Source organism: Eucyclogobius newberryi, unplaced genomic scaffold, assembly GCF_026437365.1.
Source record: "Eucyclogobius newberryi isolate DKJ021-1_F unplaced genomic scaffold, fEucNew1.0.hap1 SCAF_2, whole genome shotgun sequence".
Classification (NCBI taxonomy): Eukaryota; Metazoa; Chordata; class Actinopteri; order Gobiiformes; family Gobiidae; genus Eucyclogobius; species Eucyclogobius newberryi.
This window is the reverse complement of record NW_027315834.1, coordinates 41,822,178-41,829,721: the sequence shown is the minus strand read 5'-3', so window position 1 is coordinate 41,829,721 and position 7,544 is coordinate 41,822,178.

Here is a 7,544-nt window from a genome sequence, read left to right as displayed (position 1 = left end):
TTTATTTGATTTGAATGTATTTTTCCTGCTGTGTGAAGCACTTTGAATTGCCTTGTGTATGAAATGTGCTCTACAAATAAACTTGCCTTGCCTTGCCTTAACCTCACGTTTTCAGCCATAAGACCATCTTTAACATTTAGTCCACACTTGCCATATTGTATTACAAATCAGTTGGATGAGTTGCTGAAATGTTGAATGCCGCCTGTGACGCCTCCAAATAAGCGCACAAACTGTCAAAGCTTTCCATCAGGCGTATACGCACACGTCCTCCATTCAGAGCGTTGCACAACGATGGCGCGGTGTTGATATCTCCGCAGCCTGCCCGGGAGCAGATAAGTGTGTCGTGTGTATCCTGCACTGCTTGTGGTTCCACTGGCTGCTTCTTGAAGGTTTTACAGCGCTGACAGGTCTGTTCCCCTTTGAATGTGAAGCGGTTGTCTCTGCGCGCTGCACCTGAGCCTCCTGCTGGCTCCAGAAAAAACTTCTTAAATGAATAACAGCATATTTCCCCCAGATTTGATCCAATATGGAATCCGGTTTCTGGCATACAATCTTCGAGTTTAATATTTGTACACCATCTGGACATAGAAAACAAACAAATGAAGGTTTTACTGCAGTTTTGATGATTACATCACGCAAAAAGATGGGCCTTAAATTGCCTAGTGTAAAAAAACAAAAACAACACCACACAATTGGTATGATATGTCGCCTCCCAATAAGGAGATCATGGGTTCAATTCCCGAGCCAGATCGACATCACATAATCTCTCTGGGTGGAGTCTGCATGTCCTGCCCGTGTTACTGTGCGTTCTCTCCGGGTTCTCCAGCGTCTTCCCACAGTGTAAAGACATGCATGTGTTAGGTCAAATTGGTAACTGTAAATTGTCCCCAGGTGAATGTGAGAGTGAATGTTTGTCTGTGTGTCTACGAGCTGGCCCCTGTCCAGGGTTTACCAAAGACCCCCAATGGGAACAAGTGGTAGAACATGAATTAATGTGTAATTTAAAGCATTGTTGAAATAAATAGGGCACTGTATTTTTCACTGTGTAAATCAAATTAAGTTATAATACCAATAACATGGAAAATTATTATTTTGTATGGAAAACATTTTTAATCTATACCTAGAAGGTCAATAGGCACATGGTCTACATTTAAACACAGAGGAGACTTCCTTCAGGTCTCAACAATTGAAATTATTTTTAATTACATAATTGATTATTGATTCTGTCTTGAGAGAATCCAACCCAAATCAACAAAATAGATTGGATTGAAATGTTTTAAAAGTACACTATGTAATTTTTCTGTTGAGGAGTCTGTGAAGAGTCCACCACCTTCTTATCTCCATGGAGATGTTTTTTGTGGTATTTTGAGCAGTAAAAACACCTGTAATGAAATAAATGCAAGACACACTGAGGAACATTCGAGATAAAGCGACAGTAGGCATTTTCACACATAGCATCCTTGAGCACTAAGTCCCTGTAATCCCCCAGTCTCTATTTAATCAGAGGAACTACCCAGTCCCCCTCCCTGACATGGAGTGTCTAACTGCTTTAACATTAGCATTTAGTGAGGGAAGGAAAACAAAAACTCTTCCATTGAGCACTAAAAATTGTACACATAAAACACACGCACGCACACACACACACACACACACACACACACACACACAAAATTACCACAGTTATTCCTGATTTTATTACTACTTACTAATTAAGAATTCTATTTTTGGAGCTGCTGTGTTGTTCTTGTGAATCAATGAAGTCAGGTACTAGATAAGTCACACTCTTTAGTTCCTTCTCTGTGTGATTGTGAATAAAATGGGGACTGGAATACCTATCAATCACTGCTTAAATAAAAATGACTACATGTATCTTACACTGGATGCCCGTCCTAGTTCAACATGTCTCAAACTTAAACATAATGTATTCACATGTCTTCATTTTGCCTCATGCCAATTAAACCCATGTCACCACATTCAAGATTCATGTACACTTCCGTCTCAAAACTGTCAATTTGGAGGATGTTGTTTGTGAAAATTGGAGGTTTGAGTCCAGGTTGTTGCTGAGGAGCTCACTGAGAAGACTGAACTGGGGCTTCCTATGGCGAGCACTGCCTTCAACCATCAATCTGTGTCAGATGAATAGTCTGGGGAGAGCGGTGTCCATCGAGGCAGCAGACCTGAAACGCAGCGGCCAGACGAGCTGCAAACATCACTGCGCACATCCCAAGCTCAGACAGGTCAAACTCAGGAAGGAAGGAAGGAAATTCAAGGATACACCAGGGACAGGAAATTAACAACAGAAGCAGTTGAAGATGACAAACGGAAACCACAATTTATCTCATTTGATTATTTTAACCATGTTATGGTTGATTATGGTCAAAGAATGGTTTGTAGGACTGTCTAAAAGTGTGGTCAAATGCCTCTGCACGATTAATCAAAACTAGAAGCGGTGATAAAGGGCAGATGAAAGTCATGCCAGAGTCACTTGTTAAGGGAAAATACATCTTTAGACTCTGGTGGTGCTCTGGTGAACAAACTGAAGCTTATCCTGGGCCAAACTGAAATGTCTCCATTATGTGACAAAAAATCAATCAATTAATCAACCTTTATTTATAGAGCCCTTTACAACGTACCAAATAAAGTGTCTTTACATTACATAGTGTTAAAAGCCAGTCTGAATAAATATGTTTTTAGCCTGGATTTAAAAAGGTTAAAATCTGTGATGGTGCACATGTCGAGGGAACAAAGGTTCTCTTATTTTATCTTGTCTTATCCTAGCATGTCATGTTTCAGCTGTAACATGATATACTGCATTCCCTTATTTATAACCACATTTAACACAGCAATTTGAAGAGCAACTGAACTATTGTCATGGCTTGACCTCCATCAACATGATTTGGTATGATGTGAGTATATGCAGCTGACATCTTACATAGAATGGCCCTCAAAATATTGGTTGGGAATCTAAATGGAGGGTTGCAAATAATTAGTGTGGCCCTTTGAAACCTAAATTATTGTAATCAGATAAAAGATTAAATTAAATCACATTTCAGAATTCATTTTATTTTTAGATTTGAAACCATTTTATCTACGTCTTGATTTTTAAAACATTACATACCTTTGAAACTTTGTCTACGATGGCTCCTGGGGAATCACAATGAGGGATCACAGCAAATTGGTTCATCAGATGAACCAATGAAGTAACTTGGATTAATGGCAACAACTTTTGTCCAGCTGTCACAAGTTCAAGAATCTTTTGCTATCTGCTTGTTGAACTTTTTGAGTCAGGGGAGTTTTGGCTTCAGGTACCTGATCTTTGTCTTGTTTTCTCAAGGCCAATAGTCGATTGTCTTAAGAATAATGAGTTGGTTCTAGTTGGAAAACATTGTAATTTCAATATTTAAAGGCGGTATGGACGATTTTTCGGCGATTTGAAAACGCAGGCGGAAGTGCGCATGCGCACTTCCGCCTGCGTTTTCAAATCGCCGAAAAACACACACGTGCGTTTGTTTATTAGCGCAACGGAGCGCATCGCATCTCTCGTCTCCCGTAGATTTCTGTCCACGTCTGCGTCAGCTCGAACTGTCTTTCTCCGTCTTCATTTTGCCCCGTACACTGAGGGAACTATATTATGATAGATCCATGCGCTTAGGCACACGGAAACGTGGGGACGAGCCTGACGCGGCTGCAGGTGAGCGATAGGTGCGTTTTATGATTGATACGTGGCAGGACAAATGATTTATCCACGCCACGAGGAAATATGACAAAAAATTTGCTGAAAAAAATCGTCCATACCACCTTTAAGTTAAGACCGTTACAAACCACTACAATCAGCAATCTTTAAGTGCCAAATAGACACACTTAAAATAGCATAATTCTTTATTCCCTAACCACCAATTCATATTCCTAAATGCACCCACTCTTTTTAGCTGCAGCAGGTTGTGTAGGTCTCAAAAAAGGTGCCTTGTTTATCAGGAGGGTCTTTTTTAAAACAAATAAACTTAAATGGCATTACCTCTGCATAGCAAAAAGCAATCTATAAAACTAGAAGTGCTGAAAGCAATCCTCAAAACATCCCCCGTCACGCATTCATTTCGAGTAATTGATGGCTTTTATAACTGGCTGATGTGCCGTGGTTTTCAGCAGGTGTGATCAGAATTAGAACTGGGACTAGCTCTCATTGGGTTCTATTAAATAATTTTACTTTGATCTATTGGGCACATCCAAATTGTTTCACGCTGCACAAACAAGTTTCAATTAGAGTGGAAACTGCTGGATAGGCAAATACAACAATCAAACAAAGCAGACGCATTCAAACTTGAATTTGTATAGAAAGGATAAATGAAACCTTAAAAAAAGTAATGCAGATACATTACTAGACTTAGACATTACTAAACTAGTTAAAAAAAACACTGAAATTAACAAATATTTACTTCACCTTGGTATTGTTGTGCAGAAAATTGGGGTAACAATTACCAAATATAGCCGCAAGCGGCAATGATCGGCCCTCGCCACGCCGCCGCCACGCCGCCGCCACGCCGCAAGAGGAGGGGGCGCTAACGCGCCCCAATTGTCCTTTTATTACGCCTACTGCTGAATCTGTGACGCTGTCACATCTTCTCCCCTTTGTTTTACCATCAAAAAGCTATTTTATTTTGAATTCTTGGCAAAATGTGCGGCTTTGCCGCACAGACACCGTGACTCTTTGAATGAAAATGTGGATAACTTTTGATGGTCCTGAAGATGAGTCTCACCAAATTTCAGGTTAATAGGGCTGACGCCCTGGGAGGAGTTTGTGAAAGTCTAAAGTGTAAACATGTTCTGGCGATTTCCCCATTGGAATAACATGAAAGGTTTCGGTCATCGTTACGGCAACGCCATAACAATTATGACATGGGTCTCATTGACTTTTTTGATGGGGATGCTAAAATTGAGTTGTGTGTCAAATTTCATATAATTTCGCAAAACTAAACATTTAACCTCCATATAAAATCTGTAGGGGGCGCTGTGGCGCCAAATGAATTTATTTCACTTCAAGTAGGTTTAGGGCAAAGAGTTTAACAACTGAATCTAATTTGACGCAATTCGGACTTTATCTGCGCAAACGGCAGAAATTTTAAATATGGGAGATTTCTGAAATTCTAGCTACAGTTTGCGGCTTCGCCGCACAGAGACCGTGACAGGTATCAATGTAATTTGGATAACTTTTGATGTCCCACTCCTCAGTAGCATTTTCACCAAATTTCAGCTTTTTAGGGCCAACGCCCTGGGAGGAGTTCGTAAAAGTACGACGTTTGGAAAAACTCCGAAGTCATGTTTAGCCATTTTTGAAGCAATATGGCCGACATTTGGTTGGGCGGACGGCGTTGCCGTAATAATATTTTTTACTTCTCTTGTCACCATCTACCTCTGCGCCAAATTTCATGATTCTACGATTAGATTTTTTTTGGGTCATTTCCCATCTCTCAATGCATTTTTGGTACATTTGGGGGCGCTGACGCGCCAATTTTTTTTATTTTAGAAAAGGGAAATAGCCAGAATGTAGAGAGGCACGATTTTTAGAGATGTGCAATTTTTTGTGACTTTTCGTCAATGTTCACTGGGTGAAAAATAGGGGGGTTGGTCCCGAGAAGAAGAAGAAGAAGAAGAAGAAGAAGAAAGAAATATAGCCGCAAGCGGCAATGATCGGCCCTCGCCACGCCGCCGCCACGCCACCGCCACGCCGCAAGAGGAGCCCCAATTGTCCTTTTATTACGCCTACTGCTGAATCTGTGACGCTGTCACATCTTCTCCCCTTTGTTTTACCATCAAAAAGCTATTTTATTTTGAATTCTTGGCAAAATGTGCGGCTTTGCCGCACAGACACCGTGACTCTTTGAATGAAAATGTGGATAACTTTTGATGGTCTTGAAGATGAGTCTCACCAAATTTCAGGTTAATAGGGCTGACGCCCTGGGAGGAGTTTGTGAAAGTCTAAAGTGTAAACATGAAAGGTTTCGGTCATCGTTACGGCAACGCCATAACAATTATGACATGAGTCATTGACTTTTTTGATGGGGATGCTAAAATTGAGTTGTGTGTCAAATTTCATATAATTTCGCAAAACTAAACATTTAACCTCCATATAAAATCTGTAGGGGGCGCTGTGGCGCCAAATGAATTTATTTCACTTCAAGTAGGTTTAGGGCAAAGAGTTTAACAACTGATTCTAATTTGACGCAATTCGGACTTTATCTGCGCAAACGGCAGAAATTTTAAATATGGGAGATTTCTGAAATTCTAGCTACAGTTTGCGGCTTCGCCGCTCAGAGACCGTGAGAGGTATCAATGTAATTTGGATAACTTTTGATGTCCCACTCCTCAGTAGCATTTTCACCAAATTTCAGCTTTTTAGGGCCAACGCCCTGGGAGGAGTTCGTAAAAGTACGACGTTTGGAAAAACTCCGAAGTCATGTTTAGCCATTTTTGAAGCAATATGGCCGACATTTGGTTGGGCGGACGGCATTGCCGTAATAATATTTTTTACTTCTCTTGTCACCATCTACCTCTGCGCCAAATTTCATGATTCTACGATCAGATTTTTTTTGGGTCATTTCCCATCTCTCAATGCATTTTTGGTACATTTGGTGGCGCTGACGCGCCAATTTTTTTTATTTTAGAAAAGGGAAATAGCCAGAATGTAGAGAGGCACGATTTTTAGAGGTGTGCAAATTTTTGTGACTTTTCGTCAATGTTCACTGGGTGAAAAATAGGGGGGTTGGTCCCGAGAAGAAGAAAGAAAGAAAGAAAGAAAGAAAGAAAGAATATTAAAGCCGCAAGCGGCATCCAACGGCCCTCGCGGGCCGCCGGCCTTCCGACTCTGCGCTTTTGACTTGATAAAGATGGCGCCCTTATTGTGTCTTGAATAAAAAAAGAACTTGACAGACGGCGACACATTGGACATGGCCAATCCAGTGCAAATCAACACAAGTGTCAGTCAAATTTGCTGCGCCGCCGCACAGAGACCGTAGCACTTGGAATAAAAATATGGATACCTTTTGATGCCCCGCTTGTGTAGATGATTTTTCCCAAAGTAAAGCTTGATCGAGCTATTGCCCACGGAGGAGTTTGTTAAAGTGTGAAGCGTAAATGTGAACATTTCAAGGATTTGGCGTTTTTCCCATTTGTGACAGTATATTTGCAGCTCCACGGCACAGAGACCGTACCACTTAAAATCAAAATATGGATAACTTTTGATGCCCCGTTTGTGTAGATGATTTTCCCCAAATATGAGCTTGATCGGGCAATCGCCCTAGGAGGAGTTCGTTAAAGTGTGAAGCGTAAAAATGTGGTGATTTTAGAGATTTCGCTGTTTTCCCATTTCTGACATATATTTGCGGGTCCGCCACACAGAGACCGTAGCACTTAGAATCAAAATATGGGTAAGTTTTGATGCCCCGCTTGTGTAGATGATATTCTCCAAATATGAACTTGATCGGACAATCGCCCTAGGAGGAGTTCATTAAAGTGTGAAGCGTAAAAATGTGGTGATTTGAGCGATTCTA